The 23,574-nt window shown below is 35.0% G+C and overlaps 1 long non-coding RNA gene across 1 annotated transcript in view; it reads left to right on the forward strand.

The window, feature by feature from the left end:
* Positions 1-20,077, forward strand: part of LOC136838725 (uncharacterized) — a 40,631-nt gene extending 20,554 nt beyond the window's left edge. The window contains exon 3 of the long non-coding RNA XR_010853096.1: positions 19,953-20,077. This is a non-coding gene — a long non-coding RNA (uncharacterized lncRNA). The remainder of the gene's footprint in view (positions 1-19,952) is intronic.
* The last annotated feature ends 3,497 nt before the right edge of the window (positions 20,078-23,574 follow it).

Genomic DNA, 23,574 nt, shown 5'->3' on the forward strand with positions numbered 1-23,574 from the left:
TGGATAATCATTATTAAAATTTTTTTTTCTGTTTTATCATTTGTGGATAATCATTATTTATTTTGATTTTGCTAATTTCATTTCTGTTTACATATCTGTTTTAAACTAATGTTAAAAAAAAAAAACAAACACACACACACACACACACACACACACACACACACACACACACATATATATATATATATATATATATATATATATATATATATATATATATATATATGTATATGTATGTGTGTGTGTGTATATAAGCTTTCAGCATATGAATAACGACGTGATATAAAATATAAACAGTGTATATGGCTAATGAGGAAAGAAAAGAACCGAGGGCAAAATTTTTTGCCTTTATTTAAAGGTATTTCCAATCAGCTTACATACAATGCAGCAGAAGATTACAGAGAAGCATCGGTTTTTACCTACAGCACCTAAGACTGGAATTAAAATTCACACTTTTGGAGGTGGGGTGTCAGGTTAGGTCAAGATCCTCAGGACCCTGGGTCAGGCATAACTGTCTAAGATTATCTCAAGCAACCAAGGAGGGTCAACGAACATATAGTTTCTCTGTTAAATCTCCTTCGAACACCTTGTGCAGAATGGAGTCACGAGTGTATTAACTTGGGCTTAAAATAATGCTATTTTCATTGGTTACCTGCATTAATGCAGACTCGATGAGGTTCAAGGAAACATTTTTCTTTTACTTCCCTTCATTATGCTACCGGGAAACCAGTCAGTACTAAGTGATTTTTTACTTAGGTGTTCAAAAAGAGCATTATTCCTTTGACCAGTTCTAACGGAATATTTATGTTGATTTACTTTTGACATTTGACCCCATACTTGTCTGTCTGAAATAAAATGAATCACAGCCCATTAATAAGATTTTATGGACAATTTCGTTACAGTCCTGAATTGTGCTGTTAAAACCCAGTGGTATAATTTCATTTTTAAGGACAACACTAATCCTATGGCATGTCACAGTGCCTATTCCAACATAAAAAAAAAAATTCCAAGCAAAATTTAAATAATGAGCAGATCAAGTAAGATACAAAGTACACAGAAGTAAATTGCACAAGTACATATGGAGTCAATTATTTGCCAGTTGCATATTAAAAAATCATTATCCCAAGATAACCCTAGGGAAAAAAAAGCGTACACAGCAAAACATTTCTTATCAAGTGAAAGTTCCAGAATGCGAAATAAGAAAAAACTTAAAGTTCACAGGAATTCAAAAAAAAAAATAAATAAACAAACGAAATATCTTGAGCTATAGTTTTTAAGATCAATCAATGAATCGGTAGAACACTGAATCGGTAGAACACTGCGCAGTTATAAAAAAAAAAAAGCATTGGCAAGAAACCTGGAGACGTGCAATTAAAAATATGCACATTTTTCACTAGCTGGCATAGTAAATATAAAACAAATTACCTTCCATTTTCTTGAATTGCTATATATCATGGGAGTGGGTTGCGGTGGTATGTGCTCGGACCATCTCCATTCCCCCAACATTTTGCCAGTAAATGACTATTATTTTTCTTGGAATTGTCATACCTTGGTTAATTTTGTTCGAAGAGGGGTAAATGCCAATCCATATGCAAGTGCATGACATTCATGCTTTACAAGAACTTGATATCATCGAATAATTCAGTAATGTTTTGGCTAGCCAGGGACATAATTTTCTTGCTCGGAACACTATGTCTCAGTGATCTCCTTATCATCAGCCTATGTGTACATTATCCGTTTTTCTCATAGGGGTGCCTTTATTCCGCACCAGGGTGGAGGGGCTGGAATCCATCCTCATGGTATGCCTCCTCTGGGAAGCCTTGGTTCCCACCCTGCGGTAAGGCCCTCTCCAAGGAACGCTTCTCGGTCTGGTAGGAGCCATGCCTTCCTAGGAAAGAAGCCCTTGAAGAGGACCTCGCTGCTGTGAGTGCTGTGACACCCCTTCTTGGGTAGGGGCTGGAAGCCTTCCTAAATGGATGCCTTCTCTAAGAAGCCTTGGCCAACACTCATCTTGTGAGGCCCTCTACCAGGAGAAGGCACTGGAGATCCTCTTAAAGGATGCCATCTCTAAGAACCCTTGGCTAACACCCGTATTGTGAGGCCCTCCACCAGGGATGCTTCCCGGCCTGAAGACAGCCCTAGACTAGGACCTCTCTGCAAGTGAGCTCTGGCTTCGTCTGGGAAGGCCTCCCTAGGGAAGATCCTCCAGAAATGCATCCCGACCTGGCAGGACCTCTGCCTTCCTTCCTAGGAAAGCAACCCCTTAGGAGGACCTCACTTCTTGGGGGTGCCTGACTCCCTCTGGGAAGACAGCTCAGGGGAAAGTATGAAGACTCTCCTCAAGGGATGTCTTTCCCAGAAAGCCTTGGCTCTCACTCCTAAGGTGGGCCCTCGAGGAATTCCCGGAAGCCATTGCTCCCTCCTTTGGAGGACTTCCTTTATTCCCATTACGTGAAGGACATTGAATTATTCTTCTTGACCACGGAGAATCGGCAGCCTCGTAGAAGACTCCAGCCTTCAATAGAGGCTCCGGAGATCCAGTTCTGGAATCTTATATAATGTTAATAATTCGAGGCCCTTAGCTCGTCTCTAAATGGGTCTTATTCCTTAAATGGAAAAAATCTCACAAAAATTGAAGGTGCCAATGAACTTTCATGTTTATCTATCTTAAAAAAATTATGTTTAAATGTAATCTAAGATATAAATACGAGGAAACGATGTGGAGACTCCAAGAGGATTTATTCTAATACTTTAATTATTAGTCTGAATCTGGAGGGAAGTTTCTGCAACAAAATTTTAAGCTTATATGGGTTGAAAAATGATTTACAACACCAAGAGAGAGAGAGAGAGAGAGAGAGAGAGAGAGAGAGAGAGAGAGAGAGAGAGAGAGAGAGAGAGAGAGAGCAATTAAAACTAAATTGAGATATTCTCAGTGTTTTTTCTACACACACGCATGCACTCAAACACACACACAACTTTATTACATTGGATATTCCTGGCAAAAATTACAGGATTATCTGAAACCTGAATAATACACTATTACATATATTTTACCATCGTATTATGTAAATTGTTTATTATTTATCATGTTACATTAATGTATTCATCACAGTCCAGTCCATTTCATACAGTAAAAGAAAAATCTACTGTAACTATAGACATATCCAGAAGATTCCTCCTTTTTATGGTCCAGGGTCAGTTATAGGTGTTATGGCGGGGTTTGTAGCGGTCATTGTAGATTTATTTTTTTACTGTTGTGGGTGAATTTACTATCTCGGCTGTAATGAGAGATGTTGTAGTTATGTTTGACGTTTCAGTTGCAGTGAGAGCTGTAGTTGTAGGTGTAGTTTCAAGGGGTAGTTAATTTCATGTTGTAGTGCTTGCCTTTGTGGTTGTACTTGTCGTGGTACTCGTAGTTGTGCTTGGTGTTGTTGTAGTTGTGGTACTCGTGGTTGTACTTGGTGTTGTTGTAGTTGTGGTTATACTTGGTGTTGTAGTAGTAGTTGTGGTTGTGCTTGGTGTGGCTGTAGTTGTGGTACTCGCAGTTGTACTTGGTGTTGATGTCGTGGTTGTGTTCAGAGCTGTTGTAGTTGTAGTTGGTTTTGTAGTAGTGGTTGTACTTGTTGCTGTAGTCGTGGTTGTGCTTGGTGTTGTAGTCGTGGTTGTGTTCAGAGCTGTTGTAGTTGTAGTTGGTTTTGTAGTAGTTGTTGTACTTGTTGCTGTAGTCGTGGTTGTACTTGGTGTTGTAGTCGTGGTTGTGTTAAGAGCTGCTGTTGTAGTTGGTTTGTAGTTGTTGTTCTGTAGTCGTGGTTGTACTTGGTGCTGTAGTCGTGGTTGTATTCAGAGCTGTTGTAGTTGTAGTTGGTTTAGTAGTAGTTGTTGTACTTGTTGCTGTAGTCGTGGTTGTGTTGAGAGCTGTTGTAGTTGTAGTTGGTTTTGTAGTAGTTGTTGTACTTGTTGCTGTAGTCGTGGTTGTGCTTGGTGTTGTAGTCGTGGTTGTACTTGGTGCTGTAGTCGTGGTTGTGGTCAGAGCTGTTGTAGTTGTAGTTGGTTTTGTAGTAGTTGTTGTACTTGTTGCTGCAGTCGTGGTTGTACTTGGTGTTGTAGTCGTGGTTGTGTTCAGAGCTGTTGTAGTTGTAGTTGGTTTTGTAGTAGTTGTTGTACTTGGTGCTGTAGTCGTTGTTGTACTTGGTGCTGTAGTCGTGGTTGTATTCAGAGCTGTTGTAGTTGTAGTTGGTTTAGTAGTAGTGGTTGTACTTGTTGCTGTAGTCGTGGTTGTACTTGGTGCTGTAGTCGTGGTTGTGTTCAGAGCTGTTGTAGTTGTAGTTGGTTTTGTAGTAGTGGTTGTACTTGTTGCTGTAGTCGTGGTTGTACTTGGTGCTGTAGTCGTGGTTGTGTTCAGAGCTGTTGTAGTCGTAGTTGGTTTTGTAGTAGTTGTTGTACTTGTTGCTGTAGTCGTGGTTGTACTTGGTGCTGTAGTTGTGGTTGTATTCAGAGCTGTTGTAGTTGTAGTTGGTTTAGTAGTAGTTGTTGTACTTGTTGCTGTAGTTGTGGTTGTACTTGGTGCTGTAGTCGTGGTTGTACTTGGTGCTGTAGTTGTGGTTGTATTCAGAGCTGTTGTAGTTGTAGTTGGTTTAGTAGTAGTTGTTGTACTTGTTGCTGTAGTCGTGGTTGTACTTGGTGCTGTAGTTGTGGTTGTATTCAGAGCTGTTGTAGTTGTAGTTGGTTTAGTAGTAGTTGTTGTACTTGTTGCTGTAGTCGTGGTTGTGTTGTAGTTGTGTTGTATTCAGAGCTGTTGTAGTTTAGTTGGTTTAGTAGTAGTTGTTGTACTTGTTGCTGTAGTCGTGGTTGTACTTGGTGCTGTAGTCGTGGTTGTACTTGGTGCTGTAGTTGTGGTTGTATTCAGAGCTGTTGTAGTTGTAGTTGGTTTAGTAGTAGTTGTTGTACTTGTTGCTGTAGTCGTGGTTGTACTTGGTGCTGTAGTCGTGGTTGTGTTCAGAGCTGTTGTAGTTGTAGTTGGTTTTTTAGTAGTTGTTGTAGTGGTTGTAGTCGTTGTTGCTGCTAGTCGTGGTTGTGTTCAGAGCTGTTGTAGTTGTAGTTGGTTTAGTAGTAGTGGTTGTACTTGTTGCTGTAGTCGTGGTTGTACTTGGTGCTGTAGTCGTGGTTGTGTTCAGAGCTGTTGTAGTTGTAGTTGGTTTTGTAGTAGTTGTTGTACTTGTTGCTGCAGTCTTGTTGCTGTAGTCGTGGTTGTGTTCAGAGCTGTTGTAGTTGTAGTTGGTTTTAGTAGTTGTTTAGTTGTTGTAGTCGTGGTTGTTGGTGTGCAGTCGTGGTTGTGTTCAGAGCTGTTGTAGTTGTGGTTGGTTTAGTGCTGTAGTCGTGGTTGTGTTGAGAGCTGTTGTAGTTGTAGTTGGTTTTGTAGTAGTTGTTGTACTTGTTGCTGTAGTCGTGGTTATGTTCAGAGCTGTTGTAGTTGTAGTTGGTTTTGTAGTAGTTGTTGTACTTGGTGCTGTAGTCGTGGTTGTACTTGTGCTGTAGTCGTGGTTGCATTCAGAGCTGTTGTAGTTGGTTTTGTAGTAGTGGTTGTTTTGTCGCTGTGTTCAGACCTGTTGTAGTTGTAGTTGGTTTTGTTGTAGTTGTTGTACTTGTTGCTGTAGTCGTGGTTGTACTTGTTGTAGTCGTGGTTGTGTTAGGTGTTATAGTTGGTTTTGTAGTAGTTAAACTTGTTGCTGTAGTCGTAGTTGTGTTCCAGCTGTTGTGGTTGTAGTTGGTTTTGTAGTAGTGGTTGTACTTGGTGCTGTTGTAGTCGTCGTTGTACTTGTTGTCGTTGTAGCTTGATAATATACCGCATAAACTTTGACCTCCTTTAGTTCCATCGAGTTAAATTTTTGAATGCTGATACCTAAATAAAAGATATATATATATATATATATATATATATATATATATATATATATATATATATATATATATATATATATATATACATATATGTATATGATATTACTTTAATTAAAAGTGAATGATAAGGTCTTTTATTGAAATACTAGGGCGTAGGCCTAGTATTGCTTTATTAGCAACAATACTAGAATACTAGGCCTACGTCCTCCCTAACACTCTCTTATCAAAAGCTCTTCCTTCTTGGACTACATTTCTTCTTTCCTAAGATCCATAATTCATTGAATTTTCTGTCTTGGTGCCAGAGTGATACATATCAATCAACTAAGCAATATACTCAAAATGGTTGTGAGAAGTCATGGTCATTGTTTTTCCAGCTCAAAAACTTTGAACAAAATATGAAGCTTACAATTCGTCCTTATTTTCATGACATGGCCATGCCACATGGCTCATTTAACTGCTGGTTATTTTTTGCCTCTCTCGTCCTGGTTCCTCTGATCACATTATAATTTTGTGCTCTTCATCAAAATGATCTTCCTATCACTTTATCGTCAACCTTTGATCTACTTTCAGCAGTCTAACTCTATTTAATTTTAGTTTTGGATTTTATTTCCCCGTAATGTAAACTCTTAATTTATAGGTGTTTCTAGACTGGCTTTCTCAAAGCTAGAGAGCCCATATAAACTGAATAAATAAATCTGCTTTTTAAAGCAAGGTACTGTGGTCCCATGTTCTTAATTCCATCATCAAACATTCCTGTTTGAAATATTGTACATTTTTTAGATGACTCTAAAGCAATTTGCAGAAATTCTATAAAATTATACTTCTCGTGTTTTTATTCCTTCTACATTATAAATTACACAGCATATCTGCTCTGCTCAGAAGTGCAAGAAATATATATTATATATATATATATATATATATATATATATATATATATATATATATATATATATATATATATATATATATATATATATATATATATATATACATACATACATACATACATACATACATACATTTCTTACACACATTTCTTGCACTTATATATATATATATATATATATATATATATATATATATATATATATATATATATATATATATATATATATATATATATATATATATATGCATGCTTGCATGTCTGTATGAATCTGTTATGCATACACAAGATTCATTTCCATCATATGTTATGTTTTTATTAGATTTTATCACCAACAACTCAGCACCTTAATCAACCCCTCACCTGGTAATCACTCCTCCACTGATGTAGAGAGTCAGAAGTCCTTGATTTCCGCTGTAAGGTCCTTTGTAAATAGACAAGAGTTGCCATGTGCTGAAAGAGTCATTCACCTTAGGGATGGAACTGCATCGAACCTGCAATGTAGATTCATTTTAAAGTAATTGTGTGAAAGGGGTTCTTTTTCTTAGAATCGTTTGAGAGAGAGGGCAATCTGCAATGTAGATTCATTTTAGAGTAATTGTGTGAAAGGGGTTCTTTTTCTTAGAATCGTTTGAGAGAAAGAGAGCAATCTGCAATGTAGATTCATTTTAGAGTAATTGTGTGCAAGGGGTACATTCCCTTATAATTGTTTTAGAGAGAGAGAGAGAGAGAAGAGCAATCTGCAATGTAGATTAACTTTTAGAATAATTATGTGAAAGGGGGTACATTCCCTTAGAATTGTTTTAGAGAGAGAGAGAGAGAGCAATCTGCAATGTAGATTAATTTTTAGAATAATTATGTGAAAGGAGGTACATTCCCTTAGAACTGTTTTAGAGAGAGAGAGAGAGAGAAGAGCAATCTGCAATGTAGATTAATTTTTAGAATAATTATGCGAAAGGGGGTACATTCCCTTAGAATTGTTCTAGAGAGAGAGAGAGAGAGAGAAGAACAATGATAACGTTCACACGAAGAATGTGTTTGGATTCTTGATTTGAGAAATTGTTTTGAGCGCCAAAGTTACTTTTTTTTTAGCTTCAGAAAAAATGTTGTCAATTTACAGTATAATAAGTTAACTAAATACAGTAGCAAACATAATTAAGGTTAAATAAATTATTTGTGTCTGTCAAAGATTTCTCTCTCTCTCTCTCTCTCTCTCTCTCTCTCTCTCTCTCTCTCTCTCTCTCTCTCTCTCTCTCTCTCTTTGCGCAAATCAACTGCTGTTTGGCAGTTTGTTTCTTATAAGTGTACCATAAACCTGTGACTGTGATCTGATTTAAGGAATACACTTCGCCTGTAGTTTTTTTTTTTTTTTGAGCTGACGGTAAATATCGGAAGTCGATATCATTGAAGTTTCTGTGTTGCTTCTGATTGGTCAAAACATGTGAATTATAACCTCGCTTGGGTGGAGCAGAAACAACCACCAACCACGATTGGTTGTAATGTTATCTGTTGCAGATATTTACCAATAACCTAAGGATATATATATATATATATATATATATATATATATATATATATACACATACATATACATATATATATATATATATATTTTCTGACCAACCCGGCGCTGCCCAGGTAAACTCTGAATGACAACTGATAAACTCTCTCTCTCTCTCTCTCTCTCTCTCTCTCTGTCCTGTTAAGATAGTTGCTTCAGTTGCATTGCCCAGCATTTTTGACATTTTATATTTCACCCCTTCTCACCCCTATTCCTATCAGGGCTGAACTTAGACTTAAAGGGCATCAGGAGTGTCACTATTCATCTTAGCGACCTCGAAAACTGTGGATTAGAAATTAAGATCTATCATTTTTTACATTTTATTTTTCACCCCTTCTCACCCTCCCTTCCTATCAGGACTGAACTTGGACTTAAAGGGCATCATTAGTGTCACTATTCATCTCAGCGACCTCAAAATCCATGGATTAGACACTAATATCTGTTGTTTTTGGTTATTTTTACATTTCACCCCCTTCTCCCACCCCCACCCCCTTTGGTGCCAGTGATGTCTTACTATCACAGTATTCTTTTCCAGATATTAAGTCATATGTATACTGAAATGAGGTATAATAAACCTGCAAAGTTTATTTAGTTACTAAGTCTGTGGGCAGAACCAGCCCCATTTCAGGGAAGCCCTTCCCACCCTCACCCCCTTCGGTGCCCTTTGGTGCTAGTGATGTCTTGGTCCCAGAGTGTTCTTTTCCAGATAGTAAGTCACATGTATACCAAGTTTAGTTGGAATTGCTCAATGCATTTCAGAGTTATGCTGGAACACACACACACATACATACATACATACATACATACATACATACATACACATACATCCATTTTTACATATAAAGATATATATATCACAAAGTAGCCACACAACTTTCAGTGTGGATATATACTAAAATTACTCGTTTTAGGCTTCAATAAGATGGGATGGTTTGTACTTTGTAAATTAAAGAATCCTACTGAAGCTTTACAGTAACATGATATAACATATATATATATATATATATATATATATATATATATATATATATATATATATATATATATATATATATATATACACATATATGTGTGTGTGTGTGTGTGTGTGTGTATACACGCACACTTATTTATATGTGTAGTTTTCGTGAACTGAAACAGTGGCGTCATTTCAGATTTTTCTTGCCGGCGGGGTTGGGGGCGTGTGGTCAAAGGTTTAGAACTTATGGTATGGGTGGGGTGGCGAGCGAAGCCATTTAAGAACTGTATTGAGTTTATTAATAAAGCAGCAAACAGATGTGCCTCATCCACCCAATATTATTATTATTATTATTATTATTCCAAAGGCTAGGGGGCAAACCAAGTCTTTGGGGGGTGCCATCATTGTCTTGAGGAGGGCAAGTGCTCACCTAGCTCCACCCGCCTCCCCACGTCGCCACTGAACTGAAATTGATCGGCAAATTCATTTTCTGTCTTAAACTCTACACTGGTTTAAATTAATTTTTTATGTATTTTGTTTTATATATTTGATGCCGGATCACTATATAAAATATATATAAAATGATAATCTCCAGTAGTGTATGTCCGCCAGAGTAGCCTAATATACTCCACTATCAACTCAGTGTTTTTTGGTCATGAATAACCATCTTCCTCCAATTCACTAGACTTTTTTTCTTTCTCTGACGGAGCAAAAGCAGCAATTTTTTTTCTAAGATGAACTATGTGACTCTTACTTTGATCTTTTTTTTTTTTTTGACCAAGCAAAAGTAATATTTTCTTTTAGATGAAATTTACGATGTTTATCGCACCTCAAATCGATGCCAATTCTTTCACAACCGTATTTGCTATAAATCAGTGGGATTCCGAGTCTTTACAGATTTATTATACTGCTTTTCTGCAGATTGTACAGACACAATCACCGTCATTATCGACAAAGCGAATTTATATCTTTGCCTTCTTGTGGACGTGAAATAGCTTTAGTCAGAGGCGATGAAATCTGATTCTGACCATTTATACCTATTGCGATATATCTTTGCCATTTGAACGTGAAATAGCTTTAGTCAGAGGCGCACTGAAGTCCAGTTCTGCTAGTTTATATCTATTGCGACGCCATTGTGCGGATACCAATCAGTCAACCTATCGGAATTTACATTGACAATTTCATACAACTTTTCTGATGGGGTTGGTGTTTTTAACGAGGTTTTTCCTGAAGCTGACTGATAAATTGTAAAAACTGTCAGGTTATTGACAATAAATTCATTTATAATTTTGATTTTGAGGATCATTTTCATTTCTCAAGAATATTAAGAAACATTATTATACACGCAACACCGTACGTGAAAGTTAATAACCAAATGCGTCATTAATATATACGCAAGAGCGCACGTGAATGTTAAAAACCAAATGCGTATGTGTTTGTTTATATAGAATTCCACTAAAATTATCAGACCACCTGAAGCATGCTTGTGTCAGTTAACAGTATTATGTGATGTGAAAATTTTCCCCGCTGATTATTCTTCTTCTTCTTCTTCTTCTTCTTCTTCTTCTTCTTCTTCTTCTTCTTCTTATTATTATTATTATTATTATTATTATTATTATTATTATTATTATTATGATTGTTTTCCATGCGCATACATTCATACGGCCAAAAAGCATACTTTCCTAAATGTAGAATAATGTAGAGGTTAAAAAAATAAATTAGTGATATGCACGTAACATTAAATAAAAATTAAATAAAAAACATATATATTGTATATAAGTTCCTCATTGGACGGGTTGGTATCGTTCTCGGCTAGCACTCTGCTGGCCGGCGTTCGATTCTCCGACCTGCCAATGAAGAATAGAAATTTATGGTGACAGAAATTCATTTCTCGTTTAATGCGGTTCGGAAAATAAATTGCTAGGTAACCATTTGGTTCTTAGCCACGTAAAATAAATCTAATCCTTCAGGCCAGCCCTAGAAGAGCTGTTAATCAGCTCAGTGGTCTGGTTAAACTAAGGTATACTTAAAATGTATACATATACTGTACATATATATATATATATATATATATATATATATATATATATATAGTATATATATATTATATATATATATATATAATATATATATATATATATATATATATATATATATATATATATATATATATATATATATATACTTCGGAGCAACAGCTACAATCCAAGGCATTCAGGGAAAGGCACTGTCCTTATGCATTTTATTATAATATGTTTCACAACTCCTATATGCAATCAGTAAATTAAAATTAAAATCACAAATCAGAATTGCAATACAATAAAACGTTCACAATAAAATGACTAAAACCTATATGAACAAGTAGGCTGTACCTACAGAAGGAAGTTAAAAACACACACATTGAGTATTACAAAAGAGAGAAAATAAATAAATAAATAAACATACAGACAGAGAAGAAACAATAACAAGACCATATATAGAGGATAGTTTAATGGTGGTAGTTAATTGGTAATATAGATATATATAAATCATTTGCTTTTGTACTTGTCCTATTACTGAAAAATCTTTATTTTATATCTTCAGTGATTCCTGATATTAGACTGTTCAGGGCTCCAACGACTCCAGTCGACTATGAGCATCGTAGTACATCCGACATAGATCCCCTGACCCACTGAGCCATCAGAGGGTCTAAGTCTTTTAATGCCAACCGGGGGTTCCTCAGGGGATGAGCTTGAGGTTCTGCTGTAATTCCTTTCGAAAGATGTTGAGAAATTTGTTTACATCCGTTGTATAAAAAGCGGGAGGTGGCGTCATCTTCTTGTTCAACATGCTATTTAACTGTTTAAAAAACAGTTTTGGATGCAAAAACAGTTGTTCCTGAAATAATTAGTGAGATATGTTATTTCATGATAGCTCATTGGAGGAGCATTTAAAACATTGCATTTAATCAGCTCCTATGAAATTTTTATCACACCATGATTTATATACAATCATGAAGCTAAACATGTTGATGTCGTTTAACATCCAATTCACGCTACTTCGAAAGGAATATCCCCGATGGGTGATTATCACCGAAGGGAATTATAAGTGATAAATGGATCGGTGTCAGCTTTAGAACCGGGAGCAGATTATGCCGGGTCAGGAATCGATCCTCTACAAATGATTTTACCTTCCAACGACTCCAGTCGACGGTCTATTTCACTGAGCCATCAAGATTTTTAATTTTAATTTAGGTATTTTATTGTGAATATATATTAATGCCGATAATGGTATATATTATAATAAATGCATATCGGGTCATTATATTTCAACAATCGAATGCTAGCCATCAGTAGTTAATGCCGAATCTGCCTTGTTTACCCGTCAAGAGCGGGGAAATTATACTTAGCTTCGGCATTTCATGATAGCTCATTGATACGTTTGGAATACGCAACTCTTATGAAATTTTTATAACGTGATTTATATACAATCATGAAGCTGCAGATGTTGTTTAAAATCTTATACTTTTACGGGTAATTATCTGGGGCATTTTCACCGGTGATTTTATTTTACATCATGATGTTACTGAGCCATCACGAGAGGTGTGATAGAAATGGTATCACACAGATCGAACACCACAGTATGAGTTGCCACACACACACAAATAACACAAACACTTTGCTTTTCCTCTGAGGCATTTTCACCCGTATTTTATTTTATATCATGATGTTATATAGAAATTTATATATATATATATATATATATATATATATATATATATATATATATATATATATATATATGTTTATGTATATACAGTATATATATGCAATCCCAGTATGATTTCCCAAACTTTTTCAGCGTACCTATTTATATAATTTGCCTTTTTGAAGTCCTTCACTAAATTCCAACCCAACAGAACCTGTACTGGATATCATTGTTTCTTAATGAAAGAATCAACCTCATTTATTCATTCTCCGTTTAATGATATTTCTTCCATTTGTGCATACTCAGTTCTCATGACTTTTGTTTTCCTTAAATTTAAATTGAGTCCCATCTCTTTACATATGTGATGCCTTCTGTCTACCAACCTTCGTAAATCTTGTTTTGTTCTTTTTATTAAAACAGCATCATGTTATCTTCTAAGTTTGTCAAATTTCTCAAAATTCAGTTATTATTCCAATATAACGTTTGTCTTCCATCCTTGATCACTTTTTGCTTTCAGTTTAGCAAAAATTTCTAATGATAATTAATGTTGAATTTTAGAGCTTCTGTATTTGATCATGATACATTTTTCATATTTTACTTTTGTGTAATTTCCTTAATTTCTGATTATAATGAGTTTTGGAAGAAAAGATAAAATGGCGTTTATAGTTAAGCTTGATTTCATCGCCAATTTTGCGATTATTAGATTGTAAGCATGTTTTCTCATCAGAAAACGAGTTTTATTTAATTTAAATTTTTTTTTTTTTTACGTTATAAGATTTTTGTACAGACAATAGTTCGGTTTCTTGGGGGCAACGATGAAGCTTTTTCAGCACGATTAAGGTGTAGTCTCATATTGCTGCACCTTCGGTGTAGCCAGTGAATAGGCCTATACCTGGGAAGAACCACGTATACTTTAAATACCATCTCTCAAACTTTGCTGAGATCAAGAATATGCTTGGTAAAGGCGAATTAAGTTTGACGGAACAAGAAGGAATAACTTGACTCTTTGCCAGTACTCTTAGGGGTTAGTGCATCAGTTGTCACGTGGGCACTTCAGGCATGGGGTCATTGCAGCGTCCCTTCGACCTCTAGCTGCAACCCCTTTCATTCCTTTGACTGTACCTCCATTCATATTCTCTTTCTTCCACCTGGCTTTCCACCCTCTTTAACAATTGTTTCATAGTGCAACTGCGAGGTTTTTCTTCTTTACACCTTTTGAACCTTTTTACTGCCTTTTGTCAGCGTTGAATGGCCTCACAGGTCTTAGCGCTAGGCCTTTGGCCTAAATTTTATATTCTGTTCTATTCTATTCTGTATGGCTAGTATCCTCGCCCCCAAAATAAATTTTTAAAAAACTTAAGCTTTTACTGAAAATGCTAATTCTCAGCATTTCAAATTAAATGTCAGCAGAAGAGGTGTAGTTTTGTCTGTAGCTTCAGAGTTATTTTAGAGCTAGTGACTGTAGATGTGAATAGCCTGATTATGAATGTTCTCGTTATTCCAAATAATTAATCTTTATGTAACTGACTTATACATTCAACTTAATTAAGTGTCATTCTTATCTTTAACTCTTCTTGGATATATCAAACTTAATATATTTAAACCCATGGTACCCAAAAGGAGTAATTAGTTGACTGTTGGTAACTCCCTTTGCTCAAGCAAAATTTCCTATCCCAGAGGGTCCACAACCCTTTAATGGGCATTGCATTGCCTTTTCCAGTTGTCAAGTTGGTTGTCCTTGGGATACTGGATTCTCTTGCAAATAAGGCAACTTCAGCGGAGGTAGCATTTGATATGGTACTGACCCGATACAATAATAATAATAATAATAATAATAATAATAATAATAATAATAATAATAATAACTGTGAAGAAATCCACGGCGGTCTAAATGTAAACATATATGAGAAACATATTTACAGTAAATTTACACCACTGGATTTCTTCACTATTTTAGTGACTCATGCTATTGAGATTTTTATTATTGATATTGTAATAATGATAATTTATAACTATTATTATTATTATTATTATTATTATTATTATTATTATTATTATTATTATTATTACGAGTGATGATAATGAAAATTATTAATAATAAAAATAATAGTAATGGTAATTATTATTATTATTATTATTATTATTATTATTATGAATTGTTGTAGTTCACACGAAAACAAAAACGGAAGATTCATAAACAGAAATATTGATCTTGGCTAACCCGTTGCCCACGCAAAACTGTGGCAAATTCCAATCATGATTCACTGAGTTGTTGCCCAGCCATGTTAGTTTACGAAACGCTCATTGTGGATGTTGATGTATGTAATTGCTGTTTCTCTAAATCGAATTCACGAGCCCTGTAGAATGTGACATCTACGCATCAACGTTCTTCTTTTGTAGAAGACACGCGACAAGGCTATTAACGAGACTATTATTCGTCGTGTTGGAATGTGTGTGGGGTGGATGGATACCGCGTTAAATTTTGGCTCTTTGGCAACAAAAACTCGTAACAGAGGATAAAAATGCCTGAAATCATGCGATGAGGGCAAAAAAAGACTTGACTGGTGTGCTTCGTTTCTTCGAATCGTCAGGGCGAAGGGTCGTTCATCTTTTTTTCTTTTGTGGTTGGTTAGTATGATTCATACTTGGTTTTATGTTACATCGACCGCCTAAAGTATTTCCGTTTTTTCTTGCAGTCTTTTTTCTGTCTTTTTCTTTCGTTAACGTGGTTGTCTCCACGTCTACTTTATTTTTTTTTACTTGGTATTCGTTCTCAAATATATCGGTTTATGAATATACTCTTTGTAATCGTTGATGCTGAGTTACATGTTTTGTTTGACAAAATTACAGCTTTTATATTATTCATATTGAGGTCTTAAAACTGTGATATCTCGATATCCTCTGTAAGCAGACATCATCATATTGAAGAGGTTATTTAGAAAGCACAGTCATTACCATAAATGCACGAGGATCACCTTTCTAGTTGCGAAGATTTTAAATGACGATTGTTTTGAGTTTGTTTGTTCTTTTAATCAACGACTTTTGAACTTACAAATCGAATAGTTTAGTTGTAGGGTTTGCGGAATTAAACATCCTAAACATATATATCTTGTTACACGTAACGTTGTGTATGTTTCTTTATATAAAGAATAAAACTCAAAGCTTGATAGTTCAGTAATGTACTGATAGGAATTCCACTTAATTACTATTCATTTTACTTCACGCTCGCGCCGCAATTGTAATTAACCCACTCCTGACTTATCTTTTTCCTGATAGTTTTGATAAAATTTCTTCTGAATTCCTTTGAAAATCCGAATATTGAATCCTTTTTCTCACGCCGATTCCGGTACCCGATTGAGAAATGGGTTTTATTTACAGAAATATAGTTCAGTTTCCAGAGAAGCCAGAGATCATCAATCCTTTATTTTTCGTTTTTACAGACTAATGTAAAATTAACTCGAATTATTATTATTAATTAGAAGCTGCACCCTATTCATATGGAACAAACCCACTGGGGCCATTGACTTGAAATTCAGGCTTCCAAAGAATGCGGTGTTCAGTAGGAAGAAGTAACGGAAGGTAATGGGAAATACAGAAAGGAAAGATCACTTATTAAAAGAAATTGTAAAAATTTAATAAATAAATAGATAAAAATATGATGCAGCCAACCTATTTAAGAGGTTATTATTATTATTATTATTATTATTATTATTATTATTATTATTATTATTATTAAGAAGGTGAACCCTATTCACATGGAACAAGCCCACAGGGGCCATTGACTTGAAGTTCAGGCTTCCAAAGACTGTGGTGTTCAATAGGAAGGTAATGGGAAATACAGAAAGAAGGATCACTTAGTAAATAGATAAAAATATTTAAAAGGTTATTATTATTATTATTATTATTATTATTATTATTATTATTATTATTATTATTATTATTATTATTATTATAGACCATAACAACTGTAACAGTGGGAAAGTCCAGATGACGTCAAGTCACAGCGGGAGATGAGAAAGACGATCCTCCAAAGATAAAGGGTGTCCTTGTCGCAGGGACTTCCCAAAGGTCGTTGCTTATAACCCTCGTAAAATCCTTTTTCTTAGAACAGTGGGAACTGACAATAACAACTTTACCAGGCGCGAGGCTCTTGTGTATGCTTATTGTTATATGTTGCACATAAGGAGTTACTAAACAAATGAAAGGAAGCATACAAGTATCGCACTTGTACGCCTCGCATAGGGGCCTGATGAAAACCATACGCGTATCAGAAACTTGATTGTCGTACGTTAACGGCTTATATATTGTACGCCTTGACGTAAAGGATTGGAAACCGTCTCCCTTAGGAGAGGGTTTGGTATAAAAAGAAAGCATACGTTTACAACTTTCTGGTAATCACCAGTGCATAAACTACAACTTTATTATTATTATTCTGTTATAAAGAACGGCAGCATCAGTGGAATTGATTTTATACTTACATGCTTAAAAGAGGGTCTATTCTCTTCATATATTATTATTATTATTATTATTATTATTATTATTATTATTATTATTATTATTATTATTATGCCAAAAAGAATGGCAGCACCAGTGGAATTGATTTCATACAGAACATGCTTAAAAGAGGGTCTATTCCCTTCTTATATTATTATTATTATTATTATTATTATTATTATTATTATTATTATTATTATTATTATTATTATTAGAAGTAGATCCTGTCTTAAACATGTCCTTTTAAATAGGGTAGGTTCATCAATCAAGTTAATTTTATGTTGAGTCTTAACAATCTTCCGCATAATTTTTTTCTTTTGTACGTTAATATTAAACAATAATTAACCAATGTTCATGCTTTGATTGAGAAAAATACATCAGCAGCGTTGTCCAGCATTTTATGTTATGAATATCTGCCAATTATTGCCTAATATAAACCTAGAAGAGAAAAGAATTATAAGGAAAGCCTGAGAATATTAAAAATGAACTCGAATGATGCAGTCATCACATGGAATTTGGGGAATTAATGTTGTTGAATACAAATTATTATTATTATTATTATTATTATTATTATTATTATTATTATTATTATTATTATTATTATTAATGAACACGAACGAATACCTACCTCAACGTCATGAAATTTGGCTGCCGTAGACTCGTTGACTGGTTGGACCACAATCCGGTGGACATTCCATTCGGATCCCAAATCCAGCAGCCACCAAGGATTGATCAGGGTCGTCTGGGACTTGTATATCGTGGATTCGTTGCCATCCACTGCATATTCCTTCGTGGTGTTTGTCAAACTGGATGAGATGGAATTAAAGGTTACAAGTCAGTAGGAAATTATTAAATTCTCAATTCCCTGTGTGTGTGCAGATTTTTATGTAGTAATTAGCAGGAATCTAAAATAATAATGTCAAATTAAGAATATCACCCATCTGGCAGCTTAAAACCGGTGTACAGATTTTTATGTAGTAAATAGGGATTTTAAATATTGTCATATTCAAAACCATCAGCCATCTAGCAGCTTCAAACGTAGAGGCCGAATTAAGTAAACAGAATTAAGTTTAGTAATTGCAGCACAGACATTTCCAAGTGTTTTTATGTCAAATTGCCCTTGGATAATAACATATTCAGTTCATTATTGAACTTCTTAGATTTGTCATAGATTGTTGGGCTAAAGTAATTAGCCCTTTTTGGATAAAAGAAAAATTGCAACCATCAGGCAAAATTACAAAAAATTTTTTTAATTTTTTGATAAAGAATACTTGGGCGAGCAGTTGCATGATTTAATGATAATTGAAATTCTGTGCACAATTTTTCAATTGTTTGTCGACATTCTAAGTGCAGTTTGTCAAGTACTCTTGTACTTAGAATATCGATTCATCGTAATTTTTGCCTTTTTCTGATGATCTGCAATCCACCTTTAATGACAAACCGGAATTTTGTGTAAATTTGTCAAGTATTCGTTGACATTCCTAGTGCAATATGTTTATTACTCTTGTACTTGGCGTACAGATTCGTCTAAGTTTTTTACCCTTTTCTGATGATCTGGAATCTATCTTTGGTGACAAACGAGCGAAGATTGTCAAAAAAAGTTACTCCGAATCAGTGGGAAGAAATAAATATGTCAAAGTAAACTTGAAACACCCGAGACGGCCAAGCTACCTCTGGGTCGTGATATTGAAAAAAGAGGAGAAGAAGAAAGAGGTTTCTTCCTCATGCTGGCCCCAAAACCTAGTAAAAAGGGGGGAGAGCTAATTGAGCTTTATTATGTCTGTATTAAGAGAAGACGACTAAGCCAGCAACAGAAAATTGCAGTAAACATCAGGTGCCTAGAACTGTTATAGTTTGTCAAACACTGAAAACTCAGAAGACTCCAGAACACTGCTACCAATTTGCACATATTTATAATAAAGGACACTATGTATATCTAAGAAGTTTTACGCATCAAAACAGAGAGACGTGATACAAGATTCGAGAATCTCTCTCTCTCTCTCTCTCTCTCTCTCTCTCTCTCTCTCTCTCTCTCTCTCTCTCTCTCTCTCTCTCTTTCTGCGTAAATTCTGGGTTTTTCGTCCTGCCAACTGTATAGTGTTGTAGTAAACGTCTTGGGCCGTTCCTCATTGCTTAAAGTATGAAAATTGTTTATTTTCTTTTGTATATACAGTATACGTATTGTTTATTTACACTATGGAAATTGTTTTCCTTTATATTTACAGTATGAACATTGTTTATATACACTATGAAAATTGTTTAGTTTCCATTATATTTACAGTATGAATATTGTTTATTGACAATATGAAAATTGTTAATTTCACTTTTTATTTACTTTACAGTATGAAAATTGTTTATTTTCCTACAGTGAAGCGCAAGTGTTTGGAGAGAATGGGAAAACCAAAAAATGACTAAACTGTAAAACGTGTATTACTCTCTGAGCAATTATCTCCAAGTCTCATTTTCAGCTTGAAAGCAAAATGCTTCAAATTTTCCCAGAATCAACAACCCGGGGTGACTTCAGTCGCTCTCTCGCGCATAATGGGAGAGTTTTTCAAACTGTACACCAGACCCTTCCGACTCATTATGGTGTTGGCGGAATAAATCAGTAAGTGCTTCCTATGGTGTATTGTCATATATGTACTGTATGTATATATATATGTATATATATATATATATATATATATGTGTGTGTGTGTGTGTGTGTGTGTATATATATATATATATATATATATATATATATATATATATATATATACATATATATGTATATATATGTACATTATTTATATATATATTTATATATATATATATATATATATATATATATATATATATATATATATATATATATATATATATATATGTATATGTATGTATGTATATACATATATATACATATTTATATGTATGTATATATATATATATATATATATTATATATGTATATATATATATGTATATGTCATTATTGCATGAAGTGAATAAAATTTGTCAATTTCATCAAATGTAATGAGGTAAAGTAATCGTAATTTCAATTCAGTATGCTGAAACACTCATCTGATATCTTCCTCTGTGTCGTAGCTTGTGTTATGACTGATTAATTATTAATGATAGTGAGCATGTTTTACTTGAAGTTTATGAAATGTAGTCAATGCCCTTGACTTTGTCCGTTGTGATAACATTTACCTTTTACATACCTTACTGCCTCTTATAGCTAACTTTAGTGTTAAAAGCCTTTAGATTCATTTGAACTGTCGCCAAAATATTTTACAATTCAACGATATCAGTTGCTAGATGTTGATCTGTAATTAGAGTTCTGATCCGGGTTTCAAGAGTTATAAATATCGTTGTTGAAAGTGAGCGTAGTGAATAAACGTGAATGAAATCTTTTCATAGCAATGTCCTTGAGTTAGTTGAATGTAAGTGGTTAATAAGTGGTTGATCATGTATTATAATTATTCGAATACAGGTAGTAATTAAGTGACTGATAACAGAACATATTTACTGAACTGCAATTCATTAACATTTGGCTGCACATGCAATGTAATAACTAGAATGTAATTAGTAATTAAGTGGTTGATAACAGGACATAATTACTGGACTGCAATAGCTGGTGATACTGAATTAACTGGCACTGAAGTGCTCCAAAATATTTCCATTGCATATCTCATAGGAATGAGACGTAGGCCCCAGCAACGAAAGTAAAGACACTGGATATTAAATTACATAATGTTAGTGTCCTCAGCTCGTCCACATGAAACAGAGAGAGAGCGTTGTTAAGTTGGACATTTTTGTCTTCTGCTACGCATCAAAGTTTGAGCATAAAATATGCCGATGAACCAGAGGTACCTGGAACCTGTTTTACTATTTACCTCTGTTACTTCTAGGACTCTCGGACCTCTGTGTGACTCATTGCCGCTAACACTAGATTCCCAAAGTCTTTATTTAAGTTCCAGGGCCTACTTGCCTTTGTGTGTTGACTTACTATTGGGCAGAGGCGTCCGTCAACTTGTTTTTAGCGACCTCTTGTAGAGCTGTCAGTTCCCACTGTTGTCTGCAGAGAACGTCGGCGTTGGATGCCCCTTCTCCAAGACCCCTCAGAACGCATGCTCCATCTGATTTGATTAGAAAGAAGTGTTTAAATTACAAAATTCTGCGGGGAAACACCATCGTACAAGATTGGATACAGAGCATCTGAGGAGAAACTTTACAGGAACAAATATATCGTCCCATTTTTTTTTTTTTTTTTTTTGCAACGTGTAGAATTTGCCTTCGTAAGTAAATTTCCTACCTTCATATTACAGCGTCTTCTTAATCGTTTTTAAAACGTCCTTTTTTGGCAAAATGTAGATTATGGATTTTTTCCCATTTTTGAGTTCTCTTCATCGACGGTGATTTTATCATTGGCTTCTTGTTTCAGCAAAGTCTCACGTCTGTCTCGCTCACCTTCCAGGATGTATGGCGAGAGAGACAGACTTGGTACTTGGCTGAAACTGGAAGTCAGTGATAAAATTAACGTCGACGCATAGATCAAAAAAATGAAAAAAATGTGCATTCGACACTTTGCCAAAAAAGGGACGAAATGCTTTAGAAGCGATTTAGAAGAGTCTGTGAAAAGAATCTAAGATATTTACGGTATGAAAGCTAAAATTATTCACTAAGAGGTTGAAGTTTGTTTAAAATACATCGATAATTTTTCTGATGTGTATGAGGATTCTTTACGGTCACATGTGTTTGAGTACTGTCTTAGTATACATGGCATTCATATACCAACGGTATCAATTTTGTATAACAAGGTATAATTTAGCTGAGAAGGAAGAAAGTTTCAAGAAGTAACTTTCAAATATTGAAACCTAAACACGTGAAGGGCGTGCATTAAAAAACTAAAAACTAAACACATTCATATGTACTCAGAAATGCATGCCAGCTTTTATTTTTTGCAAGTGTGAAAATTGACTTAGAGTGTGAATTTTGCGTCTGGCAGGTTGTAGTATGTCGTGGGTCGCTTCCGAGAAGGAGAGGGTGATGGGGCTAGCAACCTCATCCTCAGAAATTTTCTTTGGATCTTAATTATAACGACTACGCCCCTCTGAAGGGAAACAGGCGTAGAGGCACCTCTTCCCCTTGGGAGGTGTTGACCCCTTCAGAGGTTAGTGTGTGGATTCTTAATAAGAATTTTGGAATGAGGTTGCAGTCCCCATACTCTTTTCCATCTTGGAAGCTAACTCTCTAGTTACCTAAATACCTTTTAATAATAATAATAATAAGTCATCCTAGTGCGCACTCCTTCTCTCCCTAGAGAAGTCAAGTGTCAAATCACTAGAAAGTATCCAAGTTCTAAGAAATCAAAACATCATCCGATATGATATATCCACACGCTCATGTTAGCATACCCTGGCATTATTTTTTTCTGTGAGTACAGTCAAATTTTAACTTTTTGTTCGGTCAGTATCAGAAGTAAAGCTAGAAATGTTCGTAAAGTCGCTGCATGGACTGTGTTCCTTCCGTTTTTTTTTTTTTTTATAGAATAGACTATAAAAGAACAAAGAAAGAAAACAGTGAGAAGCAACAAAAAAAAGGAATAAAATAATGATCAAAATATGAAATTGTGAAATTTAAGTTACAGTTCAGCGACGGAATTCCTTGAATGTGTCTTGATCTTGATGTGTGTTATACTGGCACTTGGTAAGTCGTAAAGGTTTTTTGTTTCTCTGTTATTCACAGATTAAGTAGAACGGGTGTCGCAGATTCGGAATTCATAGCGAACAAGCACGAATATTTCGTCACTAAGCGCAACGCCATGCTAGCTACGTACATTATTTTGTTATTATATTAAAATAGTTTAGCCAGACCACTGAGCTGACTGTCAGCTCTTACTAGCTACGTACAGGACTCGATAAAATCAGATGTGTAGCGTTTAAACTTGATTTTTGTGAGTTTCTTCTCATTTAACCTATGTAAAGAAGAGCTTTTATTTAGCTGATTGAGAGATTTGCTTTATACGGGAAAGCCCCTTACGGGGGTACTGCCGTCAGTGCACCTCACGCGGTGCACTGTAGATATTACTTAAGGTTCTTCGCAGCGTCCC

This window comes from Macrobrachium rosenbergii, chromosome 5 (genome assembly GCF_040412425.1).
Source record: "Macrobrachium rosenbergii isolate ZJJX-2024 chromosome 5, ASM4041242v1, whole genome shotgun sequence".
In the NCBI taxonomy this organism is placed as follows: domain Eukaryota; kingdom Metazoa; phylum Arthropoda; class Malacostraca; order Decapoda; family Palaemonidae; genus Macrobrachium; species Macrobrachium rosenbergii.